The sequence below is a fragment of the Saccopteryx bilineata genome, chromosome 12 (assembly GCF_036850765.1).
Source record: "Saccopteryx bilineata isolate mSacBil1 chromosome 12, mSacBil1_pri_phased_curated, whole genome shotgun sequence".
In the NCBI taxonomy this organism is placed as follows: domain Eukaryota; kingdom Metazoa; phylum Chordata; class Mammalia; order Chiroptera; family Emballonuridae; genus Saccopteryx; species Saccopteryx bilineata.
In genome coordinates, this window is record NC_089501.1 from 42944508 (window position 1) to 42965153 (window position 20646).

A 20646-nucleotide genomic window follows, 5' to 3' on the forward strand; every position below is an offset into this window, starting at 1 on the left:
GTCAAGTTCATCTTTGACTTCCTGTATGGAGGAAAGGAAGCAGAGAGCCAACGTGGTGAGAGGGGTGAGCTGTTATTTCATCAGTAGCCGTAGCTGCCCCAGCACCGGAGTCTTCGCTGACTTTTGGTCTTTGGCAGCTTCTCCTGCTTGTTGCCCCATCTGCCTGGGTATCCATGGTGGCCCGTGATGCCCACAGCCTGGCCTCCCCATGCCTGGCACCCTGGCTACACTCACCTCTGCCCACTTCTTCTCGGGATGCTTTCACTGGGACACTCCACCCAGGGTTTTGCTCCTTAGAACCCGATTTCTCTGCCAGTGCCCTCTCCAGACTGCTTGGTCTATGTGCCCACTGGTGTTCTTTCTATAAGCCATTTGGGCTTTGCCTTATTGGGGTCAGAACCATCCAGCGAAGTCTTAATACAGTTCCTCACTACTATCTACTTTCTTGAAATCAGTGAAAACCAAATGTCAATCTACAAAAAATAAAATTAAAAATAAAATAATAAAGACAGCCTTTGACCACTGAAGGTGATGCCTGCAAAGACCTTACAGTTTTAAGTTCACGGTGAGAAGAAAATCAACCACTAACCTTAGAGGCCGAGAATTCACGCTGATGTCAGCTTTTGAGTTTGGGATTTGAAGAACACCACTCCATTTAAGACCATGAGCTTTGGAATTAGGTAATTCTGGGTTCACCACTGGCTCTGCCACTTTCAATGAATGATGTTGGACAGATTACTTAATATTTTGACCTTCAGTGTCTTAATGTGCAAAATAGGATTAAAAATACTGCCCACACTACAGGATATTTTAAAGGATTGGACGAGCTGATATATGATAAGCATTCAGCATTTGGCATGCTATGAGCTTTAAATAAGTGGCGGTGAATGTTAACTAGCCTGGAGTAACATTAAGATCATTGATGAATGGTACAGTAGTAGTACTTATCACAGTCATGAAGGGCTCTACCATGTGATCCACTGGATATTGAGTGCCTGTGATGCTGCAGGCACTAGGAATATAAATATGAGACAACACAAAACAACAGCATCAAAGTAGCCCCTACCCTGGAGAGGAAAAGAATATAGAAGAGTTGACACCATCTGAACAGAAGAGCCACGTCCAGTTCATCTCGGTAGCCTCACGTCCCTGCACTAGTGCACTGTGGCTATTCACTCCATTTCGCTGAGTTGGACCGTGCCATCCAGAGCTGGAGTCTGAATCCGGTCTCCTGGCTCCTCTCCCAGCGCTTCCCACTAGGCCAGTCTTCTCAAATTCTAACTTGCACCACGGTTTCCCGGAGGCTTGTTAAAATGTAGATTACTGAGCCAGGACACCTGAGTATCTGATTTGGTAGGTCTGAGGTGGAACTTGAGAATTTGCATTTTTAATAAGCTCCCGAGAGATGCTGGTGTTGCTGGTCTAGGGACCACATTTGAGAACCATGGCTCTAAAGGCCATGAATATAGAGAAAACCACTTCCCTGGACATTTTCCGTCTTCTTCTTTACTGCTAGTAGTCTACAGAGAGTGGCATGGCTTATTATATAAAGGCTATTCATTAATATCATGAAGACTCCCATTGTAACTTTTCATGTAGTGAAAACGTATTTCCTTTGGTCAACAACCTGCTTCAGAAGGCAAGTAAATTGGGGTGGGGAGGAAGAATGGTGCAGAAGGCCCGCTGGGTTCCTTTGCCATTAACTGTACTTCTCTCCCACGTGGGGCCAAGTGCTCTCCAGGGAAGAGGGGTTAGGTGGCTCTGTCTGGGGGACCCACCAGCTGTTTCCCTCAGTGGTATGTCAGGATATCGCTTTACTGTTGCCTACTGTTGCTGAGGTAGCCATCCTATCTGTTCCTTTGCTGGTATCCCCAGAGCCGGCATTCTGTAAACACAGAATGGGCCCTCTCTCATGCCCCTAAAGGTCTTTCTCTGTCAGTCACACCCCCCCCCCCAGTCTGGTCCACACCCCTCCCTCTTTCCCCACCTCCAGCTAAGGCTCCCTGTGATACACAGAAACGATTAGGTCATATCAGATCATTTTAGACCACTTTCAGAGTAAAAGAGTTTATAAGCTTTTCTTGTTTGAAAATTGTGAATATAATCTCTTTAGACAAGCAGAGGTTTGCATAGTACAGAGTTTTTCATTATAACTATGTTTTTATTATCTAGAAGTAAAGTAGCAAAAACAGTCTTGACTTTCTAAGCAGTAGACAAAATAAGAAGAATATAAAACTGGATAAAAATAGTACTGGTATGTTAACATCTTTTCATCCATGCTTATTACTTCTGACAGTAGACAGAAATGAATCCCAGCAGTGATGAGGTCAGTCTTTCAGGGTAAGGTCCCTTGAGTGTCCCCTGAGGCGGGGCTTTGGCTATTTGGATCTACAGACCACTGGCACGTCCAGGGACCTGGTGGCACCCAGAGAATAAGGACTCACACATGCGTAGCCTCCAGAGTAAACCCCCGCTTAGCAGGGGACAGCAGGACCGTGTGCCGACCCACAGTGTTCATCTCTGCTTAGCATTCCGAAATAACTTTTTGATGCCAAGACCAAAAGATCTGTGATCTAGATGAAATTAGATTTTTAAGCCCAGAAGATAGACTGTGGTTTATAAGCGAGTTCTCATTCTATTAAAAACGCAGTTCTACAAGTTTCACATTCCACAAACCATAGCCACTTGGGGAGTGGAGTGTGCGTCAAAGGCACTTACACACCCGGGCTGCCGTCGCCTCCAGTGTTTTCATGAAAAGGAACCAAATCCCTCTGATTTTCACTTGTTTTGAAAATTTACTTTAACCTCAGATCTCACCTTCATTTTTTAGCTAAGTCACTTAAAAACAGATGTTAGTATTTTCTTTTGTTGACCACCTTTTTGCTGGCATTTTGTGTATGCACAAATCCAGTCTTTAAGATTAGAGTTCTACGAGGAATGGACATGTATATCTCTCTTGAATGAAATAAAACAATATCCTCAAGTATAAAAAAAGGCACACAAGAACAGCCAACAGTGCACTTCTTATAAAATTGTGTATGTCTCTGTGTGTGTACACAAAAAAACCTAGGATAGTTGTATTTCTCTCCCGATGATGAAATTTCAGATATTTTTACCCTATTTCTTACGCTTTCCTGTATAATTTGAGTTCACGAAAGTAATGTCTGCTCAACCTAAAGACCAGGAAAAGGAATTCCTGGTGTCATATTGAACTTGTGCTGAAACCTTGCCGTCTCCGGCTCCGGAAACATCCCTTGCGCTTCTGTGGAGCCTCCCAGAGTAGTCTTCCCTCTGAAGTCTACCTCGTCCCCTGCTGGGTTCGCCTCACCTGGAACAGAAGCAGCGGACATTCACAATGATCAGGTCTCTGGTAACCAAGACCGCTTACTTTTCACATGTGTTGGGCTTCCAGGTCTGATAGATAAAGGAGAGTTGATCTAAGCAACTCAAGGAAGATAAAGTCACATTCCATAGCTGATATCTAGTGTTTCCTATGCACCAAGCACTTTGTATGCACGTTTAGTCTCTATGAAACTCTATTAAAAAAAAAAAGTAAGGCCCTGGCCGGTTGGCTCAGTGGTAGAGCATCGGCCTGGTGTGCAGAAGTCCCGGGTTCGATTCCCAGCCAGGACACACAACAGAAGCGCCCATCTGCTTCTCCACCCCTCCCCCTCTTCTTCCTCTCTGTCTCTCTCTTCCCCTCCCGCAGCTGAGGCTCCATTGGAGCAAAGATGGCCCGGGCGCTGGGGATGGCTCCTTGGCCACTGCCCCAGGCGCTAGAGTGGCTCTGGTCACAACGGAGCGACGCCCCGGAGGGGCAGAGCATCGCCCCCTGGTGGGCAGAGCGTCGCCCCCTGATGGGCGTGCCCGGTGGATCCCGGTCGGGCACATGCGGGAGTCTATCTGACTGTCTCTCCCCATTTCCAGCTTCAGAAAAATCCAAAAAAAAAAAAAAAAGTAAGAAATTTTTAATCCTTATTTTACAGATGAGGGAACAGGATCTTACGGAGATCTTGCCACAGGTCATGCACTGAGTATTGGCTTTGAGAACCCAGCCCAGGGCTGGTAGTTTTGGGGTTCATGCTTTTAACCATTTCAAGATTACTAATTTAAGTAGAAATAAAATAACTTTTTACCTTATTTATGGCATTTAGTCTTTTATAGAATAGTTATTTGGGATCTTAACTACAACAGTAAGCAAGTTTTAACCCTCAATATGCCAGAACAAAATAGCCATCACCATTTGCTAGCTGGGTCCAATGAACCCTTAATTTTTTAACCACCTAGTGAATTTTTTTATGTCTACCTCATCTTTTTCCTTCCAGTCACCTTTGTATACACACATATCTTCAGCATTTGTCCATTAAAAAACTGTATAAAATAAAATTTGATAAATGTCATAAAAGTTGAAAAAATACTGTCCTACATTCATTGAACAAAATGGATAATCCAGGTTCTTGTTGCAAAATTCTGAAGTTCTTTGTCGTGATGACTATCTGCATGAAATACCATATTTTCTTTTTGTTCTTAGAAATATATTATTCTCTCACTGACCCTTGAGTGCTAGAGAATTGGTCTAGGATGTCATCATCTGAAGACTTGTAGCCTGACGTTTCACCCTCATGATCAATTTCACCATCATCATCAGTCTTGAGTGCTGTTGTCCAACTCCTGGCATTCATAATGCATGTGAAATCTCTACCTCTGTCAACTTCCCTCCCTTTGTCTTTAGAACATGAATAAAAAATTCTGAATTCTCCAACCTATTCAATGGAAGTTAAAAGCAAGCTACAAAGATGGTGCCTCCAATCTTCTTTTATATCTTTCAGAAAGATTTACAATTTGGGGAGTATTGCGAGAAGAAATGTGAAGGGCGATGCAATTGTGACCATTGATTTCTCTAGTGAATCATTCTTCTAGGCCTACATTGTCCAACATAATACCCATTATTCTTCTGTAGCTACTTAAATTTAAATTGATTTAAAGTAAAAAAAATAAAAAGTTAATTTTTTAGTTGTACTAAACATATATAAAATTCTTTGTAGGAAAAGAATAGAACAGTTCTTATCACTGAACAGAAGTGTAGTTCCAAGCTATTTCCATAATTCTTCCATTTCTCTATTACTTTAGTATTTTTAAAGCATATTTGGGAACAATTGATGGGTAATTGGTAGATAATTATTCTAGGATAATTAAGTAGCAAATTGTTTCAAGATGTAGAAAAAATAAAATAATTAAGATCTTATAGTGGATCTTAAAAATTTTTAAAGAGGCTAATGTACCCTACTTATGTGGTAATTATAGTATTTATTGTTATAATTATAAAATTATAATTATAGTATAAGGGCCTATTATGCAGTAATTTCAAAGTAAAATGAGTTTTATTCTCTTTATTTAAAAATGTGTATTTTCTCTGGAACATCTCTGAGAAAGAATAAAGGCAAGAAATATTAATCTATACAAATAGTTAGAACTGCTCAAAAAAACTCCAAAATACAAAATGGGTCCAATGGATCCTTATGGTATATAGAGGGTTAAAATAGATGACTGATGTCTACATTTGTATACAAAAGTATTTTGACATATGATACTTCTATAATATATTATTTTTATATATAATGTGCTAGTTGGTATTAGTATTCAAATTCCTATTTTAAAGTGAGTTCATTATTAGAGTGTTTATACAGCTTATACTGAACCAGCAATCTCCAAATAAATGAGAGATGGTGATATTAATTGAGAAAACATGTGCATGGGACCGAGCAACGTCTCACAGTGACACTCAGTTGCTCAGTGAAGGCTAGTCCTTCTTACCCAGTCACCCTCAGAAGCCAGCTTCCTTTTGGTGTCGATTAATTATTGAGTGCCTACTGTATGCCAGGGAAGACACAAGAAGTTGAAGATAATCTCTGACATCTAATACTTTATAATCTAGTTGCATATCAAGATCTCAAAGACTCAAAGACTATGAGAGCACCTGATTCTGTGGTTGACATATTCTTCAGTCTAAATGACCCTATATAACCAACCATTCATTCATTCATTCATTCAAGAGTTTACTATGCACCAAATTTGTGTTGGGCTCTATGCTAAGTACTGGGGCTGTTAAGTCTGCAGAAGACACATTCCCTGCCCTGCAGGAGCTCAGAGTCTACCTGGAAGGACAGGCTAGCAAACAGGCCCAATCTAATATATTAACTAGTTGCTGACGGCTATGGTGAGGGTGAACACGGGGTCTCCCCCAGACTTCCTCCTATCCAAGTGAGAGTTCTGAAGGTCTAGTAGGAAGAACTAACTAAGTCAAAGAGTCTGGGATGCAGGGAGTGAGGAAGGATGGGCCTCACCACTGGGTTTGGAAGAGTGGTGGGTAGAAAATGGAGATATGAATTTTCCGTGAGGATCTTGGTTCTACGAGAGAGAGAGAGAAGAAAAAAAAAAGATAGCTCAGGAGAGGAGATGGGAACCCTGTTGGCATAATTGAATAGTGGGAAAAAAGTGGCAAGTTACTAATTCAGTCTGGACGGTATTATGGAGTGAACTGGATATTTTTTCCACCACCCCCATAGGAAAAATATGCTGAAATCCTAACCACCAGAGTCTGTCATATGGTATACAGAGGGTTAAGATAATTTGGAAACAGGCTCTTTGCAGATGAAATCAAGTTAGGATGGAGTCATATGGCAGTAGGATGGGCCCTGTACCCTATACGAATGATGTCCTTACAAGACAACAGAGACAGATACAGAGAATGCCATGTGATGGCTGGAATTGAAGCTGACTCTGAGTTTCTCAAATTGAGTTACCAGAACCTGAAGAAGCGAGCTTGTATAAAGGAAATGTAGCATTAAGGACCCACTGCGGGATGCTTACACATGCCTGGCATCATGCTAAGTCCTTTCCACTTATTGCATCTAAGCGTCACACCTCTCGGGGGTGGGGGGCTGGTGGTGGAATATTGCTAACCTCTTTTAGAAATAGAAAATTGCAGCTCCAACAGGCAGAGATTCGAGTTACGCTGCCACAAGCCCAGGAACACCAAGCATTGCTGGCAACCACTAGAACCTGGGGCAGGGGCCTGGAGCGGAGTCTCCCTCAGAGTCCCCAAGAAGAAAGTAACCCTGCTGACACCTTGATTGCAGACTTCCGGCCTCCTAAACTCTGAGAGAATACACTGCTATTGTTTTAAGCTACCCACTTTATGATACTTGGTACAGCAGCCCTAGGAAGTAATTTAATTGGGTTGAGGTTAATGTTTTCAATTACTAGGATAGTATTGACTGTTATGCCCTGTTAGGCATTATCTGGTTTGATTTAATAAAACTGAAAATAATCCTCAGAAGTATATTATTAGGATAAATGCATTTTTGTGGGTTTTTTTTTAACATTCAATACTACTCAAGCTTCCCTCCAATATTCCTTCTTCACTTTTCTTTTGTTGTTTATCATTTCATGTCCTTAGCATTTTTATTATCCCCAATATTCTCTCCAGTTTCCTCTATTTGGAATTTATTTCTACTGTTCAAATTGTGTTTTTTAAGCTACAAAAGTCATGTTATATTATATTATACCTTTCTTTGAAAAGATCCTCAGTGACAATTCATTTCAGAGAAGGTTGCATAAAAGAAAATTCCAATTTTCACAGAAAAAGAAGCTATGAGAACAACAAAGAAATATAGTAAAGAAGTCTGTTGCCCTTTAAAAAGTATGTCCCTGTTTCCATCGGAGACTTCTCAGCCTGCCACTGAACACCACTAGCACCGAGTCTCCAGGAAAGATTGCGTTTTCACTTCCATTTTCAGTAGCTCCTTTAACTTGGAGATACATTAGCTGAAAGGAAATGTTTTAATGTTCTGTAGAAGAGAAACCATGGTTTACATTCTTTGCTTGGAGCCTAAATTGGGAAACCACATACCTAGTAATCACAATAGGTAAGTGACTTCTGGAAGCTACTGGGAGCACAATTACTCTCAGGTGTCTTGGCTGAGCATCAGTCAACTTGGAGAGGTTTCTGGATCCAAAATTCCCCTTTCCCTGAGGGCAGCAGGACTGCTGGGGTTTCATGTGCACATACTGTCTGCTTTGGTCAGAATCACTTTTTACTTGAAAGAGCAAGACTGCGATTCAAAAGGAAAATTAATTTCTTGACTTTTGTCCCCCAAAACCTCAAAACTTATTTTTCAAGACATGCACCTGGCTATCTACCTGGTTTTCCTCTTGTCTCTGAGGACCTGTGAGAAGCAATAAATGTCTGGCACAGGACTGCTGTGTGCTGGGCCCCCCTGTCTGACGGTTCCTGAAGCCGTTACTGCAGACGGCAGGGCCCTGGTTTCCAGCTCCCTTCCGTCCTGCTGGAAACACCACTGGACGTGTCTTTAGACCCACAGTGTCTTATTTCCCTTGGGGAAAAAAACTGGCACTCTCAAGAAGTTTATGTCTTCTTATTTTCATCTAAGGCAGAAACAATAAAGCTTTTTTAACTATGAAGTATCACACACACACACAAATAGTGAAATAAATAAAACATGCCCCCCATATACCTAATATACCCAATATACCCATGCCTAGGATTTGAAACTTGTTACTGTTTTAACTCGCCGGATTCTTCACTCTGACTTTCTCATTTGTGGCAAGGAGGCTGAGAAGCAGGGATTTTAAATTCAGATCTCAGTTCAAATACTAGTGATATGACCAGTTACCTTAGACTAAGTCCTTCACCTCCTGAGTTCAATTTTCTAGTTCTAAACGGGATCAGTAATGCCCACCTCTTGGACTTGTGAGGCTTAAATGCAGCAAATGGAAAATACTTAGCATGACACCAGACACATGTAAGCACCTAGCAGGGGTCCTTAGTACTGTAGGTATTTTCTTTATAGGGCCTTTGACAGATTCTGGAAACTCAGTTTGGAAACTTAAGAGTATGACTTGCTCACAATCCCCAAACCCCATTTTCTTTGGATTTTTTAAAAATTAATTTATTTTTTTTCCAAAGTTAGAAGCAGGGAGGCAGTCAGACAGACTCCTGCATGTGCCTGACCGGGATCCACCCAGCAAGTTCACCAGGGGGCGATGATCTGCCCATCTGGGGCATTGCTCCATTTTGGCCAGAGCCATTCTAGTGCCTGAGGCAGAGGCCGTGGAGCCATCCTCGGTGCCCGGGCCAACTTTGCTCCGGTGGAGCCTCGGCTGCGGGAGAGAAAGAGAGAGACGGAGAGAAAGGAGAGGAGGAAGGGTGAAGAAGTAGATGGGCGCTTCTCCTGTGTGCCCTGACTGGGAATCAAACCTGGGACTTCCACATGCCAGCCCCGATGCTCTACCACTAAGCCCACCAGCCAGGGCCTCTTTGGATTTTTAAAAGCAATTAATTACATATCAATTGGCCTGCCAGATACCATCTCCTAATTTATAAGAACTCTCAGGTCTCGTAGCCCCTCCTTTAATTCCCTGGGCTAGTCCGGCAATACTAAGCAAGGCCTTCCATGACCCCTTGCCCTCTGTATTCAAACCTGACTTTACCCAAAGTCCTTTAAAAAAAAACCTGCAAAAGTGAAGCTGTTTTTTCTATGGAAGAATTAATCGCACCGGATAATAGGTTTGTGTTTAATGATTCATGATAAATATATTAGGATTAGAGAAGAGAGAGCTAGCAGGAGAGAATGAAGCAAGGAGTTAGGAATCAGTTTCACTCTGATGAGCGTGACCTTGAAAGAGTCCTTCCGCCCTCTCTCTCATTCTTTTTTTTTTGAAATGGTAGGAAAATTAATGACTTGAATATTGTATTTTTTAAATAACTCTTAAGTGCATGGGAGTTCAGTGTGTGCTCTAAAGAACTGTGCGCTTTGGTATTTTGTTTGTAATTAAAAGCTCAAAAGGTAAAAAAAAAAATCTGCAAAAAAGCAAACAAATTAGCCTTACATAATAGAGTTATTGTTTCTTATCCCGAAGTCACCTGTATTCTCGCTTCACTTTCCTTTGCACAGGTCACAGCTCTTAACCATTAATGTGGCAGTGCATGGCCCAGCTAGTGGCCTGCTGAGATTTCAGCTTTCCATGGGGATCTGGCTCCAAGTTTAGAAACAGTACATTGGAATTTATTTATTTTATGAGCAGGTAGTATGTCCACTTTTTTCTAATAAGAACATCATGAATATATTTCTTCCTCAACAAATGTGTAGTGCTATTAAGCACATCTTTCACTCCTTTTTTTTTTTTTAATAATTAAAAGATTCTGTGAAGCTACAGGTCTGAAAACATGTGGTTTATGTAACTGTTCTTTTAAGCTCTTCCCCATTCCACTCCCTAGGCCCAAGGCCGGGTATCATTGATAGAGTGCTCTCCAAACCTTACTGAAACCAACACCAGTTACAGCCATGGACTTAACAGGTGGTCGGGGTTTGGGCTGCCTTTAACAGCAATAGAGAACTTTAAATGAAGCGTGAGATTTTGAATTTGCACATGGTTGATATCAAGAAATTGCTTTAATAAATTAAGAAAACCCGTGCCGCCATTCTGCAGCAGAGTAACAGCTGCCTCGGGGTGTTTAAAGTTGTTAATAACTTAATCATCTTAGTGGCTCCTAATATAGTTACCTCATTCTTTTTATTTGTTGTTTTTTTGTCTTCCTTGACCATATGATCAAATTTTTGGTTTTCAATATAGTATTAGACATGCTCTGATTTTGCTTTGATTTGGAAAGTACAGAAAATTATTGAGTAGTAGGAAAAAATAACCCTCCCATCTGTCCCCACTCAGAGGCAACCATGAAGAGTTTTTCGCAATCCTGTTTGGTCTTTCTTTCTAGTATTTTAAGAGTACTAATGCCTTATATATCATGCGTTGTGAATATTTTGCCAGTCCTTTTATGTAGTTTTTATGTTAATTAAAGTTAAACAGGTACCTAATGCACAGAGTTTGAAGCACCAAATGGCTCAGTGGCTTATTATAAAAAGAGACCCCTGACTACACCCTCCCCGTTACCCTCTGCTCTTCAGAAGCAATTACATTCTATTCTTCTAACTAAGTCTTTAGCATTAGTTTTCGTATCTCTGAATAACCTGATTATATTGCTTCTTCTTGATTTTTCTTAGCTTTAGGCATTGTCTGTTGGCATCCTTTGTGGAGGAAGATTTAGCAATTTTATTGCAGACTGCCCACCACCACCACACAAGCACCCATCTCATTCCCAATCCTCCCAGACTGGATATGTGATTTGGGCTGAGTACTCAGTGTTTTTACTGTTGACACTCTAGTCCAGTGGTTCTCAAAGTGTGTGCCAGGGCACACTGGTGCACCCTAGAAGATTTCCAGGTGTGCCCTATGGTATTCCAGAGAAATATGTGCCTGTTGGGGACCAAAAAACCAACAGGGTTTTTGGAGTTTAGAGTTTTGGGGGACCTAATTAGGTGCAAAACGCTGTTAAGGTGTGGTGCTGAATTGTTTATACTACCCCTCATGTTCCCTGGAAAGACTGGAGGCAAGTTTCTTCTATCCTTCATTTGGTGTAAAGTTAAGATGATAATGTATGGTTGCGGTTTTCAACACAATTAAAAATAAAAAGAGAGGAATTCTTCAATGTATTGATAAGGAAATTAAAGTTTGCCTTTCAAATATGTGCCCAAACATTGAAGAAATTGCTAGGACACATCAGACTCATGTTTTTCATAAACACAAGAATGAAAAAACATAACACATCCGTGCCAGGACCTGCCGAATTTACTAAATCTTACTAAGAATGTATCTATACATATAAAAAGATAACTTTTTTGTCGTTTTTTAAATTTTCTAACCCCTTTTATTTACAAATTCTAAAAAGCATAACAAAAAAATGTGGCATAAAAATGTTTTTGATATCAGAAATTTAATTGTGTTGTATTTATTTCATTTATTTCATTTAATTACCATAAAAGCAAGCTTGGACTTTATATTTTTTCTTTAATATTTGACTTAATCATTATAACATATTTCTCAGAAATTTGTATATAGTGCGCCTACAATTATTTGTAGGATTTTAAATGCGCCCTGACTTGAAAAAGTTTGAGAATCACTGCATCAATAATAACCTCAGCTGAGCTCTTATGATAATGTTTCCTTTCCTGTTTAGCTTTTTGTTTTTTTTTGTAATAAATAATTGTCTTGTTTTATAAATTTATCCCCATACTTTTCTATGGTCCCCACATTACCCTCCAACTCTTCCCCCGTGGTGTAAATCTACTCTCCTGGCCTCTGGATACATTAGACGTTTCATCAGTGTCAGGCTGCCGGTGTTTCTCTTGGGCCTTCTTGCCTGAGCCATCTGGCTGGTGGCACCAGCCTCCTGCTCCTGTGTCCCTTCACTCCTCTTCTGTTTGCGTCTATTTCCTGCATAACTAGGTGGTATTATTTTACTGTTGCTGCTGTAACAAATTACAATAAACCTAGTGGCTTAAAACAACACAGATTTCTTATCTTATAATTGTGGAGTTTCCAAGTCTGAAATGGGTCTAAAATCAAGGAGTCAGCCGGGACCCTTCCTTCTGGAAGCTCTAGAAGAGAATCCTTTTCCTTAACTTTCCAGCTTCGAGAGGCCACCTGCATTCTTTGCCTCATGGCCCCTTTCTCCATCTTCAAAGCCAGCATTGTAGCTCACATCTCTGACTCTGACTCTCCTCTTTCCTTCTTCCATTCATAAGGACCCTAGTGATTATATTGGGTCCACTTGAGTAATACAAAATAGTCTCTCCATCTCAAGATCTATTTTGTATTGTAAAGTAACATTCACAGATTCTGGAGGTTAGAACTTGACATCTTTGATGGAGGGGGCCATTATTCTGCTTTCCATACATATTTCTTTCTTTCTTCAGCCTCCAGTAGCTTCTTGATAAAAAGTGCATGGGATGAAATTTTCTGAAATACTGCTTTCTGAAAACGTCTTTATTCTATCTTTGATTGATAGTCTGACAGGGTATAAAATTTCAGATTGGGAATCCATATTGATCAAGATAGGCAAGGGTGATGCAAAATCTCAGTGGTTTCACACATTAGAGTTTGTCTTGTTTGTATAAGACTCTTTGTGGGTCTAGTGGCTCTTAGGAAAGTTCCCTTCCAGAGCTTACACAAGGATCCAGGCTGTTTATAACCCATGACTTCACCTTTTCAACTTGATTCTCCATGGCACAGTAGCAGGGCAGAGCAGAGCTGGAGGAACGTGTAAAGACTTCATTCCTTCATCCTGAAAATGACATGTCACCTTTGTAAGCAGTTGGCTGACCAGAATTGGCCACAGGCCTACTCAATTGCTAGATAGTTGGGAAATAGACCTCATGGGTATTGTGATCTTTAAATGCCTCTGCCACAAAACTATTTTTGAATTTTATGTTTATTGTATGTCAGTTTTCAGATACTATTTGGGTACTCAGTGGACTTTCAATCAAGAAAATGATACTATTTTGGGTTATTAGCTCGACTTTTATCACTGATTTCTTCTGCTATATTTTCTCTTTCTGTCTTTTTTTATCTCCTCTTATTTGGATATTGAAACTCCATGACTAATTGTTTATATTTCTTATTTTTGTTTTTCTTACTTGATCTTTTTGCTCTGTCATCTGGTAGAATTCTCATCTTTGTTTTTCAATGTTTCTGTTGGGTTACTTCCTCATTGTTCTCATTTTTATATTTCCAAGAGTTAGTTTGTTGTTGTTATTGTTCTCTAAATATTTTATATTACAGCTCTTGTTGTTTCCATAAAAGCCTTTTACATTTCTTGCAAAAGGTTATTCATAGATATTCTTTTCTATTCTTTGGTTGCTATTCTGAATGGAATATTTCCCACTACACTTTAAATGGATTGTTGTAATATTAAAAATTATTGATTTTGTGCTTTATATATATTAATGTTTCTGAACTTTTCATTTCAATAATTTTTAATTTTTTTTCTTAAGGAATCACATACTTATAAAATAAAATAAAACATCTATTTTATCTCCTTCTACCAAATTCTGTTTTCAGTTTTATATTACCCAGAATAATATTAAATAATGTAAAGTCCATGGTGGGGGAGTGTATATTAATTATCAGCATGTCACACATTTAGAACATGTACCTGGCACACAGTAGGACTCAATAAATATTTGTCAAATGAATAGTGGTTATAGATAACATCTTTGTTTTGTTTGAAGTTTTAATGTTACAAGTGTTTTATCACTAAGCTTAATTTTGACACAGGATAAAATAGATATTTTTTAAAATCATGTTAATGAAATAGTCTTAGTTTTCTGAAAGCATACAGTTATTTTAGGGGATTATGTTTTCTTATGATCTTGCACTTAAAAACATGCATTGAATTGAATTAAGTTAATTCACTTTTATTTTTAAAAACTAGCCCTGGCCGGTTGGCTCAGCGGTACAGCGTCGGCCTGGCGTGCGGGGGACCCGGGTTTGATTCCCGGCCAGGGCACACAGGAGAAGCGCCCATTTACTTCTCCACCCCCCACCCCCTCCTTCCTCTCTGTCTCTCTCTTCCCCTCCCGCAGCCAAGGCTCCATTGGAGCAAAGATAGCCCGGGCGCTGGGGATGGCTCCTTGGCCTCTGCCCCAGGCACTGGAGTGGCTCTGGTCGCGGCAGAGTGACGCCCCGGAGGGGCAGAGCATCACCCCCTGGTGGGCAGAGCGTCGCCCCTGGTGGGCGTGCAGGGTGGATCCCGGTCGGGCGCATGCGGGAGTCTGTCTGACTGTCTCTCCCCGTTTCCAGCTTCAGAAAGAAAAAAAAAAACAAAAAAACACTAATGGGGGATAAGTTGATAAGTATAATCAGACACTTTTTAATCAATGTTCTATTTGTCTTAACATCTTTACTGGTGACCTGGAAAGAAAAGGAAATGCTTAGAAAAAAATCTTTGAGTTTTCAGGTTACTTGAATCTTTTTCTCTTTTTTGTCTGAGGGGAGAAGGGAATCGTAGTAAACACCAGGACTATCTACTGAACCTAGTGCCATTGTTAGCTATCACCTAGGGGCTCCACTGAGAATGATACTGCAGCCCAAAGGACTATCAGAGCACTGGGCATCCTTCAGCAGGGAACGTAGCCGTTCCCTGTGCAAGCTGTGATTTATCTACACCCAAGAGATTGTATGCAGTTTTAGTCAACAATGATTAAAAGAGGGATAATTCAGCAGGAAGACATCCAGAAAGTAATAGCAAGGGTAATCACACAAGGGGGAAGAAAAGACTAAGTTGATTACAATTCTTGTCAGGATAGAAAGACATTGGCTGAGGAAAATGATCGAAGTCTATAAAACCAGTAGGAGTATGATTGAGGTGAACACAAAACTGTTCACCATGACCTTGAATACATCTCTGGTCCAAAATAAGCAGGCTCCTTGTCCCTCAGATCTTAATAAGACATATCAAAGACAAATTGAAGGATATTCTGCTCCTTACATTAGATAGTAAACAACTGGACATCATTTGCCCAAATGAGAGCTAGGCCAAAACTATAAATCTGTCCTCATAAAAGTTTATATATATATAAACTACATATATATATATATATATTCATGGATGACAAATTCACAATGGATTAGGAAGAAGACAGGTCATTTGTAGGAGCAGCCTACTGTTTCAGAGGTGATGTTCTTCAATCCAGGAAGATCATTTTATATATAAAGAAAAATGAACATTTTTTCCTCCTAAATAACAATATTAATTAGCAATGACTGATTCATCTACTATTTAGTCATCACTGATGCTTATCTCCAAATCATTCACTGGACTGCCGCTGTTACTGCTCCAGTGACCCATCCTGAAGGGTTCTGCTTAAATCCTGTACTCTCTGTGGCTGCCCTGGCTGGAGCCTGTGTGGTGTGAATGCTTTAGAACTAGTAGTTGAAAGTTCCAGGTACTTCCAACTCTTCCAACTCTTAATAGTTCTTAGATCTAGCGAAAACCAACTACTCTTTCTGTGTTTTGTTTTTCTCATTTATAAAATGAAAATTAATAATCATTTTCCTGTATTCTTCACATTTGCATTTTTTGTACGAAGGAAATCAAGTAATGTTTGTACAAGTTCTTTGAGAACTGTAAGGTGCTGGTGGGGTCAATGATGGGCAGGAAAAGAGGGGGATGACCTGTTTCCCAAACCTCTGAGTCCTCGAGGAGCTGCCCCCCACTCTTTCAGGGTTTCTGAGAGGGCACCCCACAGATGAACCCCAATGTGGCCCACTGCTCTGGTGAGCTGGCTTGACTATGGGGAGCTAGCAGGGTTCCTTTTTGCCCCTGAAGCCTGAAAGTCTAGCGAGAGGCAGGCTGAGTGACATCCTGACAGGCTCGCACTGGCATCTTGCTCTTGAACTTTTCCCACCCTGACAGTGGGAGGATGCAGAAAGGGAATGGTGTCATTTTCCGGAAGTGCAGAGCAGAGCAGAGCAGAACCACTGGACTCTCCCCACGGAGCCTTGCCCTGAAGCCGTGCCCAGACGCCCTCTTGGCTTTTTTCCCTCCAATAAGGGGAAATTTGGAGCCTCTCACTTACTGCACTAGCTGTATGAAGCGTATGAAAAAAAATGAGCAGTGTGAAATGGGCCAACAACAGGAAGAAGCCAAGAGAGGGAGCCAAGTGGAAAACGGCTTTAAAAACCTTGAAATGCTGCCCCTTGAAAACCCCATTCTTTGTCACCATGGCCTGATTTTGTCCTTGAGGAATACATGACCTTAAGGACCCTTTTCCCTCTGCAGAGAAGACGGTAGCTTTGAGCTCCTGCTAGAGCGCATAGTGTACAGCACTCTAAAGCACTAAAAATGTTACTTATGATCTTTTAATAGTCTCCCATAGCAATAGTTGTCACACATCATTACATAGTGTACTGTCACCTGTACATATATTTTTTTATCTCTTCAACTACATTGTAATTCCTTAAGGGCACGGAACATGTTTTATACTTCTTTTTGGCTTAAGGGATAGGTACTAATTATAGGTACCTAGAGGAGTCCTTTCATCCAGAGGTCAGAGGTATCCAGAAGCTTGTCAATCACGTAAGCTACATCCGGCCTGACTCCACCTGCATCAAGTTCTGCGGGGGGGGGGCTGCAGAGCACTGGTAATCGAGGTGGCCTAGAAACGGGGAAGCTGCTTGCCCAGACTCACTTCTTCCCCCTTGACTTTGATTCTCTGACTTCTTTCTTCCTCTTCAAAACCAAATGGCCTCCTTGCTTTGGGCCAAAAGAATATTTCACCAAGGGAGGGTATTGTTCGCATCGTTGCTATTGTAGTAGAGTAGAAAAGAGCTCAGCTTCTAGGGCTTGGTGAACCTGCACTCAGATTAAGACTGCCTCATATTAACTATGTGACTTGGGACAGATTTCTCAACGCCTGTTATCCTCAGTCTCCCTGGCTTTGTAATAGGGACAGAAGTCCCTTTACGGCAAGGAGGGTTGTGGAAAGGATGGATCGAAAGAAACTATATCAAACGCTTAGCACTAGCCTAGTATAATACTAACTGCTTTACCTAAGTAATGTATATATACCTAATGCCACTTGCTGAATGCGTCTTAACTGGATCCTGATCCGAATTGCTAACATTTGTAGGTACTGTTTTAACAACTGTTCATTTATATAATAAATACCCGCTGAGGCCTTTCAGGGTAAGTGTTTTAAGTTTGATTGTATATGGTTTGTGGTGTTTGGTTCAAGCCAGATCAATTTGTTTTAGCCAGTTTTTTCTTTTTTTTGCTAGCAAAAGTGTTTTTTGTTACTAAACATTTTAAATAGGTATGCATAATGCACTTAAAATTTTTTTATTTATTAATTTTAGTGAGAGAAAGGGAGGGAGACAGAAAGACAGGAACATCTAGCTGTTCTTGTATGTGTCCTGACCGGGGATCAAAATGGCAACCTCTGTGCTTTGGGACAACACTAACCAACTGAGCTATCCAGCCAGGGCATACATTTTTAAAGGGTGATATATTGAGGTACTTTTATGGATTACTGTTTCATCCAACCATAAACATAAAAGACTACCTGGTTATGGTTATGAACTCAAAGCCAGTCAAGACATCAGTGAAACGTCTCAGAGAAGAATCACTTCAATATGCTGCACTTTCAAGGGTATATTTTTCATCTTGGTGTCTGAGAAAGCCAACCATTCTTACCCAAAATAGCACAAGTTACTATCTTACATATTGCATTTAATTCTTTTACTTATGCCTAAGCCTTTTGAATTTTTGACTATGTGTAAAGCAAATTAAAAAATTTATAATTTTATACTTGAATTATAAATATTAGATTTCTTTTAATTTTATGTGAACAAAAATAATTTGAATGATTGAGTTATACAGATAATATATTAAATTTCTTTTAACTCTGTGAACGTGAATAATTTGAATGATTATTGTACAGATAATATATTTTCAATCACATACATAATTCAAAAAGTACAAAAGAAGTGAATTTTCTGACATTTTAATATCCAGTGGTTTTGTAATGTAAAGTTTGAAAATAAAGAATAAAAGTTTAGAGCATTACAAAAGCACTATTGATGAAGAAACTGCATCATTCTTTTTTGGGGTATCTGAGAACTTGGATTTATTTCATAATTCACATGGATTTTATTCTTCAACCTTATCAAAAATATTTTTAATGGTATATTCTTAATCTATTAATTTTTTACAGTTGATATGGTTGTATGATCCTTGAATGCTTGAGTTATAAGCTCAAAGCTATAATTTATTCAAAATTAAAAATTGTAAGGATGTGTTTTTACATATTCTTTTATTTATGCTCCATATTTCACAATTTTAAAAACTTACAATTACCTTTTAATAACATTTCTTTAAATGTGATTGTTTCCAATGATCCTTCATTGGAAATTACACTTATCTTATAATGTTCATTTTGGGAATAAGTATATTTTAGTGAAATTTCTCCCCAATTTATTTTGGAGAGTAATTCAACTTTTTTTTTTTAATGTTTAAAAAGTTATGATTGTAATTGATTTCAAAGGATGTAGATGGTTTGTGCCATCTGTTTTGGGCCTTGAATACTCTCAACAATGGAGTTCCAAAGTCCCATCATCAGCATAGAGAGAAATGTGCTTCCTAATCCTCGGAAGTCACCAAGTAAGGCATAGAGGACTAAATGGTTCCCTAATAAGTGTGCTAAGGGCACTAAAAATAGATGGTTGCTTTTAAAAATATTCTTACACACACACACACACACACACACACACACACACACACACACACAAATGTAAAAAATTGAAAATTTTCATCTCTCTCTGAAAAGGCTCTACTCTAATCTCAAGTGCCCGAAGGTGCTCTGGGCAGACAGTTTTAATTGTTTTTTGTTTATTCTGGTGAGGGAGCATGTCGGTCCCCAGGGACCCAGAAGCTCTCTGAGTTTATATTATTTATGCATTGTTGTTTAGCCATATTATCCTTGCGACTGTGTGTTAACAGAGGGAGTGTGCTGGCAGACCACCTCTACTTTCACTTAGAAACTTGCCAAACTGAGATCCTGCCGCCGAAGTGATGACTTTGCTGTGGTCAAAGTATGTACCTACAAGAAGATAAGGCCCTGGCCGGTTGGCTCAGTGGTAGAGAGTCGGCCTGGCGTGCAGGAGTCCCGGGTTTGATTCCCGGCCAGGGCACACAGGAGAAGCGCCCATCTGCTTCTCCACCCCTCCCCCTCTCCTTCCTCTCTGTCTCTCTCTTCCCCTCCCGCAGCCAAGGCTCCATTGGAGCAAAGTTGGCCCGGGCGCTGGGGATGGCTCTATGGCCTCTGCCTCAGGCGCTAGAATGGCTCTGGTTGCAACAGAGCAACGCCCCAGAGGGGCAGAGCATCACCCCCTGGTGGGCATGCTGGGTGGATCCTGGTGGGGCACATGCAGGAGTCTGTCTGACTGCCTCCTCGTTTCCAACTTCAGAAAAATACAAAAAAAAAAAAAAAAGATAAATCTTTTGCTGGATAGAAATTTCTCATGTATTTTCCCTCCAGCAAAAACGATGGTGGATTTGATGGGTTCGGATTACTAAATAGGTATGCTCCATTTTCATAGGATATAATAGTGCATATTATTTTAAGAACTGTTGTCTTAATTATACAGTCATAAAACTAGCAAAGATTCCTGGGGAAAAGCAAAAAGCCATGGTTCTGCTTTATTTGGGGGGAAGGGATGTGACCTGATATTTACTTAATGATTTAGAAGTTTGTTTCTGATAATGGAGCCTAGAATTAATTTGATTGCATTGGGAAAACACAGATAAATTTCACAATCAAAATAGATTGTCTCCTAAGGTAAACTTGAACACTGTTGGAACATTCCCTCTTACCTAGTGTCTCTTCCCTTCCTCTAGAACTCTGTTCCATTGTGAAGGACAATTTAAACCATCTCCCTGTTCTATCATACTACAGCCTGTCTGTTCTTTAAGGCACAACCTCAGGCTCACAACCTTTAAGAAAGTTAATGAATTAACTCAGAACCAGTAAGTGGGCTCCTTTCCCCTGTTCTCTCCATTAATCTGAGTTAGTTCAACTTTCTAGTAAACTTTTTGTGTGAGAAGAAAGACAGATAGATGATAGATAGATGATTGATAGATAGATAGATAAATAGATTAGATAGATGATAGATAGATAGATAGATAGATGTAGATACAGTCGGCCTTTCAAATCTATGGGTTATCAA

At 40.1% G+C, this 20646-nt stretch overlaps 1 protein-coding gene across 3 annotated transcripts in view; it reads left to right on the top strand.

The window, feature by feature from the left end:
* UST (uronyl 2-sulfotransferase) overlaps positions 1–20646 on the top strand; it is a 328028-nt gene that overhangs the window by 147210 nt on the left and 160172 nt on the right. The gene's annotated exons all lie outside the window — the stretch shown is intronic.